This window comes from Passer domesticus, chromosome 13 (genome assembly GCF_036417665.1).
Source record: "Passer domesticus isolate bPasDom1 chromosome 13, bPasDom1.hap1, whole genome shotgun sequence".
Classification (NCBI taxonomy): domain Eukaryota; kingdom Metazoa; phylum Chordata; class Aves; order Passeriformes; family Passeridae; genus Passer; species Passer domesticus.
In genome coordinates, this window is record NC_087486.1 from 2,479,178 (window position 1) to 2,495,952 (window position 16,775).

The 16,775-nt window shown below is 48.2% G+C and overlaps 1 long non-coding RNA gene across 1 annotated transcript in view; it reads left to right on the plus strand.

The window, feature by feature from the left end:
• LOC135280200 (uncharacterized) overlaps window positions 1-9,078 on the plus strand; it is a 109,396-nt gene extending 100,318 nt beyond the window's left edge. Inside the window, exon 3 of the long non-coding RNA XR_010347236.1 lies at window positions 8,966-9,078. This is a non-coding gene — a long non-coding RNA (uncharacterized LOC135280200). The remainder of the gene's footprint in view (window positions 1-8,965) is intronic.
• Window positions 9,079-16,775: the final 7,697 nt, after the last annotated feature.

The following is a 16,775-nucleotide window of genomic DNA, read 5'->3' on the forward strand; positions in this document are numbered from 1 at the left end:
CCTCTGAAATACACACACTTATCTGCCCCCTCTACTCTTTTCAACCATTATGAGCACAGGAAACTCAAAAACCAAAAACCCCAAATGCAGATATGTTCAGATCTTGGCTGGAGACAGGACATGCACTGTTCATCCCTGCCCTTATCACCAAGGCACTGCCCAGCTCCTGCTGGCCTGAGCACAGAGCTGGGTGGAGGGAGGGAAGACCTGCCAAAATCCAGATCTAAATGATCACACCAGTTAATGCTGAGTGCCAGAGTGAGGATCCCCCTGCTTCCTGGAGATACTGGGCTGCATTAACAGGGCAGGACAGATAAGAGCTGCTCAGGGCAGCAGGATGTGGGCTGCACCCCACAGCAGCTGATCCCTGATCCTTCTCCTTCCCCCAGCTCCAGAGGAGCTCCTGTTTGTCCCACACAGAGGGAAGAGAGCCCCCAGCAAACCCAGGCTGTTCCTCAGGAGGGAACAAGTCTTGGGGGCAACACACATGTACTTTCATAATCCTAATTTCTTCTGCAGTGCTTGTTCTCACATTAGCATCAACAAACAGGCTCTGACCTTGCCTGTTGATGCTTTAAATGCCCTGTTACACAGCAAGCATGGGAATGAGTTAGTCACATGGAAAGTACTTAGTCTCACATGGGCTGTTCATGTGCAGAGAGGAAAAAAAAACCCAGTCTCACAAATACAATAATCTCTGCAGGAATCTCTCTGTCCCCCCCTTTCTGGAATGATGAAATGCAGGCAGGATTTTTGCTTAAGGCAGAACCATATCACGGTCTCAAGTCATTTTCAAAACACAGACAAATCAATACTTTATTCTTCTTAACAGCCATGGCATTAACTTTGTCACAAAGGCCACAAACTGCCTTAACAGACAGTTAAGAACCCACCTTTCAGCACACAATGCTTCTGCACCTCAGCAGGGCAGGGCGAGAGTCTGAAAACCAAAATCCCAAAAGCTTCTGAAGGCAGAGGGGGCAGAAAACAGCCCAGTGTATTTCCCCTCCTGGCTGGCTGTTCCCAGGCCAGAGGTGAGCTGCCAAAGCACGTGGAATTTGTGGAAATGCAAGGAAAGAGGTGGCTTTTCTGGCTGTTTTTTTCCAAAAAGACACACTCAGCACACAGCCAAGCCAAAGGCACTGCAGTGTTTGTTCCAGACCCTTTCCTCACTCATCTTCACCAAACAGACCTGAATTTCAGCCATAATTTAACAATAAATCTGCTTTAAGCACTCAAATTTGCAGGAAGCAGCAGGTTTGGGGTAGGTGGCACAGACACTGTTGTTGTGTAGATCAGTCTGTGAAACTCTCTTGTTTCTTTGGATTTCAGTCCTGTGTGGTGGCTCTGCCAGGTACAGAATTCACTGGTGACACCCAAAAAATTCTTTCCATGTCTCAGGGACACAGCAGCAGGTGCACGGACAACATAACCTTTCCTCAGCTGGAAAACCTTCCTGAACAGCTGCAGGGGGCTTTATTTGGGTGGCAAGAGGATCCTCTCTTTTGTTCCAGCTCCCAGAATAGCCCCTGGCAGCGGGGCTTGGCAGCTGAGGCTCAGCGTGGTGCTGGCCCTGCGGGATTGGGATCAGGATTGGGATCAGGACTGGGATGTGCTGGGTGGGCAGAGCCAGCCACACATCCCTGGGCCCACCTGGGGCTGCCTGCTGCTCTGCTGCTTCCCCTCTGTGTGGGAGCAAAGCCACGAAGCTGAATTAGCCCTGGTCTGGGGTGTGGGGTCCATCCCAGCCCGTCCCTGTGCTCTGTGTCCAGGAACTTCTGAGTTTCAGGAGTCCCCCACTGTTTATTCCTGCAGCTGTGAGGCTGCAGCCCTTCTGCTGGTGACAGATCCCTTGGCTGATCCTCCCTGGAGCCCACAGCTCCAGCAGCTCTGGGATGTGGGGATGCTCCTCTCTCACAGCCAAGAGCCAACGCCAATGGTCCCTGTGGGATTTCATGGGAACCTTTGGCTTCTCCTGGCCCCGTTGCTCCTGTTTATGATTCCTGCACACACGTGGGTGCCTCTTCCCCCTGCCTTTCCCAATCCTGCTCCAGCCCTTCCTGCTGCCTGAGATGCCCCCTTTGCTCCCTGGGGCAGGATGGAAGCAGCAAATCCACAGCCTCCACCTCCCTTTGGCTGGAGCTGTTCCCCATGGGTGCACTCGCAATGCATTTGTGTTTTAAATCCCTCAGAGAGCCATTTCCTTGGAAAACAGTCATTAGAAAGAGTCTTTACCTGCAGTGCTTGGTGCTGCTTGTTCTTTCTGGAGCAGAAAACCAGGTTGTGCAGTGGCTGCCACAACTCAGTGCTGCAGTGCATCAGAGAACTGGCAATTGCTCCTGCTTTCCCATCCTGTCTAATGCCAGCTGGCCTATAATACTGGGTTTTTAAACTTTTTTTTCTGCTCTTCTGGTACTAGAGAATGATTTTATGTGGGTTCAGGGCTTGCCCCTGCTCTGAGGTGCAGATCCTCATGGCAGGATTGATGGGATGTGTGCAGGGCTGGGCTCACGTGGAGGCAGGAGAGCTGTGACACCACTGCCACAGCAGCCTGCAGAGAAGAGAGGTTGTACTTTTGTTTTTTTGGAGCTGCTGGGCTGAAATGTCAGCCTTGCTCCCACAAGTGTTTATTCAGAGATTGTCTCTTTCCACACCAGCCCTTGGACTGATTATATCAAGCAGTGGAACTGAGGCCTGATCACTTTTGACAGTCCTCTAAAAGTGGCTCTGACTGTAATTTCCCTCAGCAAAGGGTTATTCCCTCCACAGGCTCCTTCAGAGAGGCAGATGGGTTTGAGAAATGAAAAGGGAAAAATGAAAAGGGAAATCTAATCCATTTTTAGTAATGATCCTCAAAAATGATGTGCAACTCCCCTTCCTCAATGGGTATTTATATAACATAATAGAGCAAAGCTGAAAATACACCTGGGAACCCATGAGGGAAGCAGGACAATACTTGCTCATGGCATTCACTTATTCCCAGTATATTTGCCACTTGAGCAGACAGAATCCAAAGGGTCCTGCCTGCCATTAAAAAATAAATAAATTCTGTCATTTTATTACAAGTGCTGTAAAATCAGACCATGTATTTTGTGTACTGAACTTGGAGGGTACCACAAAATAAGTTCCTGAAGGAGCTCATATAAATGCAAAGCCTTTCCCAGGCACTCAGAGAAGGGAATGGCAATGTAACATAAACAATATTCTATCAAATGGGAAAAAGCACAAGGCTTTTCTTACCCTGGGAATGCCAATATACACTGAAAAATATTGAGTTTTGCTAGGAGATGGAACTGTTTTCTGATTACACTTTGCAACTGAGCCCCGTTGCTGACCCTCTGCCAGCTGTAGGGAATCCACAGCCAGCACCATGGCACTGCTGGCTCTTTATTGTTGAGGGCAGAGGGTGCTGTGTGGAATTCCTGAGCAGGAGGGGCAGCTTTCCCTGCTGCCAGGCTGCAGAGGTGGCACAGCCCTGCTCACGTGTGCAGTGCTGCAGTGCCTCGGTTGCTTTTAGCCAGGCTTGACATTTAGCGTCGCCTTGGTGATTTTCTGGGTTCTGCAAAGTTAGCCTGAGCTTATAAAACATTGTCTTGGAAGGCAAAATTAATTTTGTGACTAAAACCATGCGCCAAATCAACCTTTAGTTGAGAGAGCAATCCTCCTCACTGCTCTGTCCCGGGCCAAAGATGCTTTCCAGATTCAGCTGATAGGCAGGGGAGTTTGCTGAATAGCAGCAAGGACATCTTAGCCTCTGAATTGTTTGCAAATTGGGTGCTTTGATGATCTGTGATGGCTGATGGGCTGGCAGAATCTCGATGCTGCTCACAGGAAAAGCAGCTACAAAAAAAGCTTTAAACTGGAGAAGGTTATTGGACTTGAGCAGGTGACTGGGGCAGAGGGCAGCTGTGGCTCACATACTCCATGAGGGTTCTGAGAGTTCTGGAGTTTTGGTTTGTGCTACACTGGCTCTCAGCAAGGCCAGAGGCTGGACTTTGGCACGGAATGAAGAAGTGGCCAAAGTCCAGCCCTTGCTGCAGGGGGTGAACTGGAGGGTATGGGCAGGCCATGGAGAATGAAGTGCTCCAGGTGGTACCTTCAACTTCCCCAAAAAACTGGCAATGACGTGTTTGACAGTAAATGACAGAAGCTGTTTTGGAGCAGCAAAAGCTTCTTTAAAGCTTTTTTTTTTTTTTTTTTTAAATTTTCACCCAGACCCAAGGAAGCTTTGTCTGGCCACTGCTCACCACAGGGAAAAGAGCTTTTTTGGGACCTTATCTCCTTTTGTTCTCAGCTCTTTCAGTCTGCCTTGCCTGGTTCCAAAGACCCCTCCTTGTGTGGATCCTGCCCTTGGGCTGCTCAGAGCAGCACCACAGCCCCAGAGGGCCCTGGGCAGACCCCACGAGCTGCAGGGTCAGGTCAAGTCGTGCTTGCTGTGGTCACCCCTCAGCCCTGCAGAGCAGAGTCTGGTGACTTGTCACATGGAAAGGAAAATATAGAATATCTCTTTGTCTTTTAAATAATATTAATTAAGGAGCTTTTGCTAATGCAGTTGCCCTCGCCATAAACCAGTGCTCTGTGCCTGCACCCACCAGGCAGAGCTCCCCAACCTGGAGCCTGCTGTGATTCCCCAGGGAACTTTCTGTGCACATCCTAATCATTACTGCATTAGTGGAGGAATAAAAACTGCTCTTGGCCTGTTTCAGGGGCTGCAGATGTCCACAGCAAACTCCCCAGAATAAACAACAGGGCCTCAGTAACACTGGTGTGATCTCTGGCTGCTGAGGGGGATCTCTCCTGCACAGGACCCTTCACGTGCTGCCTCCTGGCTGTGTTTGCACTCAGGGACTGTCCCTCCAGCCCCCTCATCCCTCCTCAGAGAATCTTGATCACTCATCAGGCTTTTCACTCGGAACCATTCAACCTTGCTGCTTTGATTTTGTAACAGGACAAACTCCATGTCCTAGCAGGATAAACAAGATTGCATGGCTAATGATTTGTGAGCTCAGCCTGAATGCAATTTACTGCAGGAATTCCAGCCTATGAGACTTTGTGACCTGCTAATAAAGCACTTTTGGCAGAGGCTGTACAAATACAAAGGATTCCACAGCCTCTGATTCCGGGTTCATATCACTCTCCCAGCTTGCTGAAATGCTGGTTTAATGCAGAGTTTAAAAACCAAGTGACAACTGTTGGAATGAGGCAGGCTTTCACCCCAATTTGATTTCACTTAGGAGGCGTAAGGGATGCTCATTTTTGAAGATTTTTTTTTTATTTTGCAAACTGTCTGCTTGTAGCAGAGTCCAAAAATGCCTCACGATTGCAGTGAGATCCTGACCTTATCAGGCTGCAGGCAATAATAACCATCATTACGTGGTAATGCCGGGCTAATCGATGTCAGGAACTGTGGCTGGGCTTTATCTCTGCCTCCCTGGGCAGGGGACACGGGGCACTGGTGCAGTGTGTCACATGAAGCTGGATCAAGCATTTCCTCAGCAGTGTGGCTCTGTCACCGTGGCTCTGTCCCCCAGGATGTGACCTTGGGCGCGTCAGTGTGCTTGGAGAGAGGAGCCATTCATCCCTCTCTGTGAAGAGAAGAGCCTTGAGAGTCTCACAGCCATTCTTTTAAGAGGTGGTCCCTGTCCTGACCTCCTCGTCTGGTGCCGCTCCTGCAGGCGCCAGGAGCGAAAAGCAGCCCGAGAGCCAAGCACAGAAAATCATCAGCCTGTCCTCTCTCCTTTACACCGCTGAAAACCTGAGCCTGCCCTGGGATCCCAGCTTTGTTGGTTTGCTGGGATTCAGGGGCCAGCTCCATTTTATTGACTGCTCAGAGCCTCTCCCCTCATCCACGGCCGCCGCTCTCTCCCAGATTTTCAGATGGCACGATGAGGAAATGTCTGGTTATCCATTTCTTTGTCAGAGTCAGAAACCTCTTCCAAACACAGCATTAGCTGACACAGGCAGACTGGGAGCTAGACAAACACTGGGCTGTGTGTTGGGTTCGAGTAAATACCTGCATTTGATTCCAAAGGGCTCCATTGATGAGAGACAATCGTCACAATGGCACGCTGAGCCACCCAACGCTGCTCCACAAAAATGCTGCTGCACCCTTTCATGTTTGCTGCTGTTCTTATTATTGTTGAGATCTGGAAAATTACCCATCAATCACTCCTTAAGCTGCTCGTGGAAGTTTTGCTGAACGTGGGGTCTGGGTTTGCTGCTGAATTTGTTAATCCTTGCTCCTGAAAAAGAAATAAAAGCCATGGGAAGCACATTGCACTTCCATTAGTCTGCCTCAATAGCTGTTATTTCCAGCCTGCTTTGCAAATGCACTGATACTGTCATGTGAGATAAGGCACACGATTTGGGATTATTTATTGCAACGTTTCCTACAGATGTCATTTTTTTTCAGCGCTTTGGGTAGAGTTCCATGCTAACCACATTGGTTGGTTTTCCAGTTTTTTGTTGATTTTCCAGAGAGCAAAATCCTGAGAGCAGAGTGCAGTTTGGATCAGGCCAGGTGTTCATCCAGCCCAGTTTCTTCTCCTCAGCAGTGCTTCCAAAGTGGATGTAACATGCAGAGAAAAGTACATGAGTGGGCTGAACAGGCAGTGAGAGCTCCTTAGTGTCTTCTTTTAGCCTCAAGCAAATTGTGGCTGAAGTATAAATCCCCTGCAGTTGGTTTTGGTCTATAAATTTGAAAAAACAGAGTAAAATGGAAAGACATCTATCTTTGGAGGAAGAGGCTATTAAATCTTTTATTTATCCTGCAGCATGCATAGCTTATAACACACAGAACTCAGCAGGAAAGGAGTCAGGGACCCTATCTGGCAAATAAATGCCTTTGGGATAAGGTGGGTTAACTTGGGGGATGGATCTGAGGCACTGGGGTGATGAATTTTTAGGACTCAGTCTTGCAGTAGGTGGTAGGGAAGGTAATTTTTGGGATTGACAGGTAATACCAGAGGAGGCTTCACCTGCTAATTGCAGGGTGATGAACTGGGACTGCAGTGCAGATAACAAATAGATAACCTTCCCCCATGGAGAGTTATCTATTTATTATCTATTTGTCTGTCTATCTATCCATCCATCCATCCATCCATCCATCCATCCATCCATCATCCATCCATCATCCATCCATCATCCATCCATCCATCCATCCATCCATCCATCCATCCATCCATCCATCCATCCATCCTTCCATCATCCATCCATCCATCATCCATCCATCCATCCATCATCCATCCATCATCCATCCATCCATCCATCCATCCATCCTTCCATCATCCATCCATCCATCATCCATCCATCCATCCATCATCCATCCATCATCCATCCATCCATCCATCCATCCATCCATCCATCCATCATCCATCCATCCATCCATCCATCCATCCATCCATCCATCCATCATCCATCCATCATCCATCCATCCATCCATCCATCATCCATCCATCCATCATCCATCCATCATCCATCATCCATCCATCCATCATCCATCCATCCATCCATCATCCATCATCCATCCATCCATCCATCCATCCATCCATCCATCCATCCATCATCCATCCATCATCCATCCATCCATCCATCCATCATCCATCCATCCATCATCCATCCATCATCCATCATCCATCCATCCATCATCCATCCATCCATCATCCATCATCCATCCATCCATCCATCCTCCATCCATCCATCATCCAGCCATCCATCCATCCATCATCCATCCATCCATCCATCCATCCATCCATCCATCCATCCATCCATCATCCATCCATCATCCATCCATCCATCCATCCATCCATCCATCCATCCATCATCCATCCATCATCCATCCATCATCCATCCATCCATCCATCCATCCATCATCCAGCCATCCATCCATCCATCATCCATCCATCCATCCATCCATCCATCCATCCATCATCCATCCATCATCCATCCATCCATCCATCCATCCATCCATCCATCCATCCATCATCCATCCATCCATCCATCCATCCATCCATCCATCCTTCCATCCATCCATCATCCATCCCTCCATCCCTCCATCTCCTGTCTCTCACAGCCAAGGAAGGAGGCTTTGGCCACACAAGGACAGTCCTGTTCAGGATGGGGTAAAGGAAAGCACTCACAGAGATGTGGGAAGCTGCCCTGAAGAAACTGGAAGTGATAAGGGAAGGAGGAGAACGGGGCAGGAGAGGAGCAGACATTTTTCTCTTCCACCTCCAGCACTCCTGGTGAGCTGTGAGCTGGAGAAGGGTTGAACTGGGGATGGAGAAAACCCTGCAGCTGTTGGAGTTGGGGTCAAAGGGTGACATTTTCTACAGAGTCTTGAGATGTGATTTTCTCACTCCAATCCCAAAGCAGAAGTTGCTTATTTCCTTGTCTGGATGTGGCCAAAACCTCCTAACAGCCACTTCTGCAAGATTTGACAGATGATATTGTGAGATTTACAGGAGTGGCTGGTGAGATTTCCATTGTTTTTGGAAGGATCTCTCAGATCAACTCTTATGATAATATCAGCTCTGAAGATGAACTTGAATTTAAGGCTGAATTTGATTCCAGATCTTTCAGTCATTCTAAAATTAACTCCCCCTTTCAGCTCACACATAAGGAAAGCGGGGGAACAAAAAGCCCTCATGAAATGTTTGTTAATCAGGGAACGAAGCACCTGTGATCTCCCATGTATTATTTCTATTTTCAAAGGCGAATGCAAAGTCCACTGGGTGGAATTTAAACCGCTGTCACTGAGCTAACTGCAGGAACACAGCGTTACTATGGAAAATTCCTGATTAAAGTCTGCAAAGAATTTCCTATGCAGAGGCTGTTTATTAATAGGTACCTCAGCCTCGCATCTGACATTGACAATTCTGCCCTTTAAACGCATCATTTTGCAAGCAGTGTGATAAAATGCTGCACTACTTCTTTTTTCTTTTTTTTTTTAAATTTTTTTTTGTAGGAAGAGGGAGCCTGTCCCAGCCCTCCCCCTCAGGCTCAGGCCTCTGACTGCTACAGTTTGCTTTGCTAAGCACAGGAACAAAAACTGCAACCATGAAATTATTTTAACAAGACCATGAAAAAGAGAAAAAAAAAAAAAGAAAAGAAAAAAGGACGGCGACAACAACAACAATTTGCCCAAGTGATGCTTAGAAAAAAAATAAATTCCTCTCTCTAAACTAATTAAACTGTACTATGTGTCCTTGTGCAGTTCCTGGCGTTTTTCTGGTTCACTCAGTTTCAATAGATGCACAAGGAGCGGAGCCAGAGCTCCTGAGTGACTAGTTCAGAACAAAAGCAGCTCTCCTGAGTATTCCTGAGCAGCCAGCAAATTGAGGGAAAGTTATTTTGGGTTAATCAATGTACTTCAGTTGCAATCACATTTAGCTTCTTACAGAGGAGCCTGCAAACAAGGAATTACTGTTCTGGGCTCAGCTATGGATGGCACTGGAAAGTGTTACTGGCTAGACTGTGCTCTTCTCAATGCCCCCCCTTTTTTATTTTTTTTTCCCCTTTCCTCCTTTTTTTTTAATTTGTGTCCTGAATTTGGTTTGGCAGTTTTATGTGTCCTCTCCATTTGCATGTGTCCCCCCCTTGTTTATTTATTTATTACTGGCACCAGGAGCCTGGGAAATTATTGGCAGTTGCTTGAAAGTCCCTGCAGGGGAGAATTCCTGCCATGTTCCAGTCAGGCCTGCTGTGGGGAGCTAGAGCAGCTGTGCTCAGCTTCCCAGCAGTGAATCCCTGATTTCTGCAGGTGGATGGCACTGGGATCCCTGAGGGCAGGGGAGGCAGTGGGAAGGTGCCTCCAGCATCCCCAGGGACAGGCAGGGTGGATCAGGCTCCAGGTGAGCCCAAGAGCCCGTGCTGAGCTGTGCAGTTATGGAATGGCTTCAAACTGACAGAGTGCAGGTTTGGATTGGATAGGGGGAAGAAATTCTTCCCTGTGAGGGTGTGAGGCCCTGGCACAGGGTGCCCAGAGCAGCTGGGGCTGCCCCTGGATCCCTGGCAGTGCCCAAGGCCAGGCTGGATGGGCTGGGAGCAGCCTGGGACAGTGGGAGGTGTCCCTGCCATGGCAGGGGTGGCACTGGGTGATCTTAAAGGTCCCTTCCAACCCAAACCATGAAAATTATTTCTTTTGACAATCACTTCTCCTCTGGAGTATCCTGAATATTGGAAAATGCATTTCCCTTCCTGCAGGGCCTTTTGCTGATCTGAGGTGCCAAGAGCTCACAGGGGTGGCCTGGGTGAGGGTCCCTGATGTGACTCTGGGTGCTCAGCTCGTGTGCCCCTGCAGCCCTTCTGGGGCAGCAGAGCTGCTGCAGTGCCTGGCCCAGCCCCACCGAGCCTTTCTGGCCCCATGACCAGAAGTTTTGTAGGTATTTACAGCCCTGCAAGCCATCATGTGTTAAGTGGGCTCCTGAATGATTGCTCCTGCTGCAGCATTTCATTCATCCAGCCACTCCTTGTCACTCAGGGCTGTGCTGTTCCACACAAAAATGCCAGCTGTCTGGGCACTCAGGCTGGGCTGGAAGAACCAGTTCAATAGATCTGTATCTGCCAGTTCCTGCTCTCCCTGCAATCCCCAAATCCAGCTCCTCCATCCCTCAGGAATCCAGACTTCCCTACCCCCAGTGAGGGTCCTGCCTGCTCACGCTCCAGCCCTGATGTTTCATTCACCTGCTCAGAACTTGGCTGATTACAAAATTGAGATGCCCAGAGCTGGCTGAATTCATGAAGGATTTTGGGGCTTCCAAACCACAGGTCTGCATGTTACCTAATCTCTTGCAATTAAATTATATGGGAAGATAAAAATCCAGGCAGTTTCCCAGAGAAGTTTGGATGTTTGACATCCCATCTGTCATCCCAGGAAGATACATAACACTGGTTTGTATCACCCGTAGTTTTCACTTCACAAGGTTGCTCTCCAGGTCAACAGAATCCTGTTGATGGGGAGACTTTTTGAATGGAAAAACATGTTTTCTTTCTGCTTTGCACAAGAGCCCCAGAGCAGCATCATTGCAACAGTGTTCAGAACCTGGCTGTGCCTCCCTCCCAGCCTGTGCCTCCCCAGACTGGGCTGCACAGCAATGGCCCAGCTCTCTGAATGGTTTAAAGTGTGATTTCAGCTCCAGATACCAGTGAATATTTGATCTAAAGCCCTGCTTTGCAGCTTGATGTGCCTGGATGACTTGAGCTCAGCTGGCAGAGTCCCCCTGTCCCCATCCTGGGCAGGCAGGGTCCCTGCAGAACACCCTGACCCGACCCTGGGGCAGGCTGAAGTGACACTCTGTGCCACGGGCACGGGCCTGGCAGCACTGACCCAGCTGGTTAAAGCCCCACACAGGTGAGAGAACACGAGCACAGCCAGATCCACAAACGCCGCTTTTGTTGTTGCTCATACTCCAAGGAAGGGGAGAAACTTCTGTGGGTGAGACCTTCTGTTTCAGAGACTTACAGTCCATCTGCTCTGGAGTACATGTGAACGTTTTCTAGTTCAGCTCCTTCTGTTAATTTTTGTTTAGAGGGGCTGTTTAAAAATGTCTTTATCTGGGTTTGCTTGTGCCATGCTTGTGGGATTCTTGGGTGGAAGCCACGTCTTGGAATCCCATAACTTTCTCAGGCATGTTTGTCCCTGCTACCGTGCTCTGCTGCCATTATTTCCTTGGCTTTGAAATAAGTATTTTTATCTTTTTTTTTCCCATCCTTTTGCTTTAGCATCAAAAAGCAGCATTCCCCTAGCTCCCTTGATTAAATGTATAGTTGGACATCCTGCTTTCTGGAGCTGCATCTGAGACAGGAGTGCAGACCTGAGTGCTGAGCAGCAGGCCGAGACAAAACTCTGCTTTGTCCTTGGCACTCACAATTTCTGAGACTGTTTTGTTGAGACCACATCAAAATGCAAAACAGAGATCTGGACCTGTAAGTGTGAAAACTTGCTTACTTAATTGCAGGTGGTTTTGAAGGGCTGTTTATAAACACTTGAAAACTGAGTGTTACAAGAGTCGCTGTGCCAAGGAACAGTTAAAACTTTGAAAAGTCTCAGTGATTGAGAGAAACTAAAGGTTTTGGCACGGAGACCAAGCTTTAGTACCTCTAGGCAATTGTGTAAGACCAAATCAGTTTGGCCTCGAGTTCACCCCCTGGTTTTGGGGTTTTATACACTGAAATACTTGGTCTTAATACAGGGCTTAAACACTCCAAGCCCTTCACAGGGTGTTAACCACACCTTCAAGGCAGCAGGAAATGTGCACAACCAACCCCAAAGACTACACACAGAGCTGAAAGAAGGAAAACTTGAGTTTAATTTGTGCTGGGAGAGGAGAGAATTTGACTTCTGAGTGCTTGTTGTGCTCCCACTGTGCCCCCACAGCCAGCACGTGTCAGCTGGAGCAAAGAGGGGCCAGGTCAGGAGGGTTCTGCTCCAAGGGCTCCCCAGTGACCAAATGACCTCTTTGAGCTGCAGCTTTTGCATCCAAACTCTGCTGGCCCGAGCCTCAGGCAATGCCAGCAGAGCTCTCCATGGAGAATGCTCCCTGAGCCTGGGGTGCTCCTGCAGCTGCTGGGCCTGGCCCAAAGCAGGGACAGCAACAGAGCTGTCTGTCCTGTGTCTGTCCTGTGTCTGTCCTGCCTGTGACCCTGCAGCTTCTCACTTCTGGGTCAGATGCCCCTCTCCTTCCCCTCACACAGCTGCCTGCACTCTCACTACAACGAGCATCCATTTGACTCCAAGGAGTAGCTCTAATTAAATTAAGCTGCTTCTATGACCAGCAGGTCAAATTTCTCAACTACAATTGACATTTCCATTCTTATTGTGTCTTCCTTATTGGATTAAGGCTTGATCAAGGAAGATCATTTACTGGGGCAGCATGCAGAGGGACACAGCCACGTCCTGGAGCCTGTCCCTGCTCGTGTGGTGTGAGAGGATCTCGGGCTGGGGGTCACTCAGGGCTCTTTTCCACAGCCCTTTGCTGGCCACTGGTCAACTACAATTTTTCTTGACTGAAAGCTGTTAGCATTCAGGTAGGTTTATTTATAGGCTTGTTTGTGCTGGCTGTGTCATGGATGTTTATGATTTTAGCTCCTCTGCTCTCTCCAAGAATGTCCCATTCTGCTGGCAGTGTTCACAAAGGCCAAGGGGAGACCATGTCTTGACAATAAATTCTCTGTCAGGAGCCCTTGCAAGGTCAGACCTGAAATATCTCTTATGTAGATTGCATTATGTTTATTTTTGTGTGGGACACATATATATATTCTGAATGTTGAAACACCAACACTTAGCTCTGCAGCCCCCAGCTTCTCCTGCAAAAAATTAAAACCTCCTGGTTAAAAAATGTCATGAGCTTTAGCTTCTCTCTTTCTCTTTTTCTTTTTTTTTTTTCTTAATTTTCTTTAATAGGGATGTTTGGGTTGAGTTTAAAAAAGAAAATTATTGAACTTCTGATTTATGAGGCTTAAGGGTCATATTTTTAAGCTTTTCTTTGCAGCCATGATATCTAGGAAAAAATGAAAGCTAAGACTTTTAGTTAATGAGAAGAGTCCAGCAGTTTAGACTCCATGAAAAATCCCAAATTCCACAAGGCTTACAGGAAAATTGCTGGGGGTGTGAAAATTGCCCTGGGGAGGGCTGTGAGGAAACACTGGCTGGGCTTCTGCTCTATGAAGTGAGGGGGAACAAAGAGAAAGGGTTTGTACCTCCGGGGCAGTGGTGCTGCCCAAACCTTGCTGTGAAGGAGGCTGAAGTATTGATGGAGCCCAGGCAAGCCTTCAAGGCCAGGCTGGACAGGGCTGGGAGCAGCCTGGCACGGTGGGAGCTGTCCCTGCCATGGCAGGGCTGGCACTGGATGAGCTCTGAGGTCCCTCCCAACCCAAACCACTCTGTGATCCCAATCCACAGCAGCTCCTCCACCTGCAGTGAGCAATCCTGTGCCCCCCAGGAGGAATCCACAGCTCTCAGCCCTGCTCAGGGGTTCAGCTGTTGCTCTCCATCCTCCTCCATCCCCAGGAGCTCCAAGCCCTGTCTTCTGCAGTCTGCTCCCTCCCAAAGCTCCCAGTGCCAGCCCCCCCAGGTGTCCCAGGAGCAGCTGGAGCCCTGCACACCCCGAGGCCACCCAGGCTGGCCAGACCCGGGCTGAGGCAGGGATGCTGCTGTGACAAACGAGCTCTGTGCAGGCAGCTCCTCATTTCTATGGTAACGCTGCTCCTGCTCCTCCCTGGGCTCGCCCAGCCCCATCCACCATCCCCAGTCCTTGAGATTGCACCACTCCCCGTCCTTCACCCCTCGGGCCAGCAGTTAGAAATGTTCCTTCCCCTCAATTCCTGTAGCAAGGAGGAAACAGGAACGCTCAGGGTATGGGGTTTCTCTGAATTATTAATTACCAAAGGTTTTCTGGCCAGGAGTAAGGCAAGCAGAGCATGGCTTCTCCTTGGGACTTTGCAGGAGGAAAGAAGGTGATGGCTCTGCTACAAATGGACTGGTTTAGCCAGCTTTTGATTGTTTTGGATACACTCAGGGATGCTGCAATGACTCAGAGAAAATTGCTGCTTTGTCTGAGAGACACGTTTACTTCTCAGGGTAATGAGTTGATCTCCTCTCTGATTAGATTTCTCTGCAGTGCTCCTCACCAGTGGGTGTTGGCAGCCATGGGAGTGGTGGAAGGTTTAGCTCAAAGGGGAGAGCAGCGAGGAACCTGCTCTGCAAAGAGATATTAAAATAATAATAATTTTAATTATTTTTTTTAGAAAAAAAGAACTTTAATTGCAGCTCAAGCTGATCATATATAACAGCCACCTCTTCCCACCTTGGTCAGCTTCTTCAGCTCAAGCAGCCTGATGCCTGTCAGCTCTGGAGACCAGCAGGAAGCAGAGGTGATTCACAGCCCTGCCAGCACCTCCCTCAGCTGGCAGACTCACGGGTCCCACCAGGGCAGCTCAATTCCCAGCACAGAGGGTGCAGAGAGGCAAATCCCTGGCAAGGTGGGGTGGGAGCTGCCTCTGAGCAGGGAGGGAGCTCAGGAATGGCTCAAAGCAAAGCACATCCAGCCCTGTGGAGCTCATCCCAAGCTCCAGCTGCTGGGGAATGTCACTGCTGAGTATTCATCTTCAATATTATGATTCATTCCAGAGCAGGGGAGAACTTTGTTTCAGGCAAACATGACATAAGAGTACAGCTGGCTGAATAATAGCAGTGACATTTTCTACAGCAATTAATTAGAACTGAAATTCCAGTCGGATCTGCCCCTCTTCAAAGGCCTTCTCCAGGCATTCCCACACAGCCACTTAGTGCTTGCACAGGTGGAAACACTGAGCTCACGTAGGCAAGGCCTTGCAGAGGAACAAACTTGATCTGGGGAGTTTTTCACAGAGGGAAAACTCCCCAGCAGTTTTATTTCTCAAGTTACAGAGCAGGAATGAATTCCAGCCGACCTGAATATCAAATAATAATAATAATTAGAGGGTGAAAAGTAAATAGCTTGTGAAATGGTTTTGAATAATAGAGAAGAGCATTTCTTGTGCAGGGGTTGTTTCAAATGGAGGGAGAAAAGGGCTCCCCTTGCCCAGGTCTCAGCCCACGTGTGACAGGCCAGCAGGGTGGTTGTACTTTCAAGGCTTCCCTCTCCCTTCCCTCATTCCTCCTCAAAATCTTCCTGAGCCCAGCAGAGCACTGAGAACCTCAGCAGTGCCATGTCACCTAGACAGCAAGGCTTGTTTCCACGTCATCTTTGCAGGGAGTGGGATAAGATGCTTTGCCTCCAGCCCAGTTGTTTCTTCTTGCAAGAAAATAAAATTTGGAAGGCCAAGATTTTCCAAAACACCGTTTTGGCTTAATTTTGAAAAAGGCACAGAAATGTCCAGACCATTTCAATTTCAACTGACATTTCAAACATATCTTTTTCTTCTCTCTTTTTTTTTTTTTTTTGGTTTTTAATCCTTGTTTTGATTCAGGCTGACTCTTCATTTAAAAATGTTCTGGAGTTTGGTTATTATGAAGTCCAGCGGGAAACATTTTTTTGCCCGGTGCCAAGCTGCCTCTTTATAACTTCTAAAATATCAAACAAAATTACTCATTTGTGTTTGTCAGCCATCTGAAAACTCCCATGCTCCCTTTCCTGATCTGTCTGTACCCACTCCTCTCCCCCATCCTTGCCACATTTTGGTTGGGAAATGCTGATGCTCCACAGCTCAACAAAGCCTCCTTCATTCCCAAGGAATATTGGGCTCTGTTTAGGACCATAATAATAATAATAATAATAATAATAATAAGTGATTTAATCCACTTCCCTGGGAAGCCAGGAGATGTCCAGCATTGTGTCTCTTCCCATTTCAAGCCACACCATTAAAGGTATTGAGGAATTCTCACTTTCCTGCAGTTTCCACCCCTGCTGTGCCCCAGAGCTGAGTCCTGGCTGGGCCGAGGCTCAGTGCCAGCCTGTCAGATGGAAATGCTTTCCAATCATTCTCCAGAGGGTTTTTCTGGGAGCAGGTAGAAATTTCAGTCTCATTTCAGTCTCTAACTAGTACATTACAATCCCAAATCCCATTACTGGCTCCTCTGCACCAGCAGAAATTGCCTCTTCAGCATTTCAGAACACAACTAGCGAGTTCTAGCTCTGAAAAAGAAAACAGGAAGTTTTATCAGGGTTTTGCTTTTATTTTATTTATCTGAGATAATCACTTCCTCTCACAAAATGCATCCGAGTCAGGATGTTCCCCCAAGCTCATCCTGCTGGGATGAGAACTGTGCCTTCAGCTGAGGGAATGTTCCTCGTGGT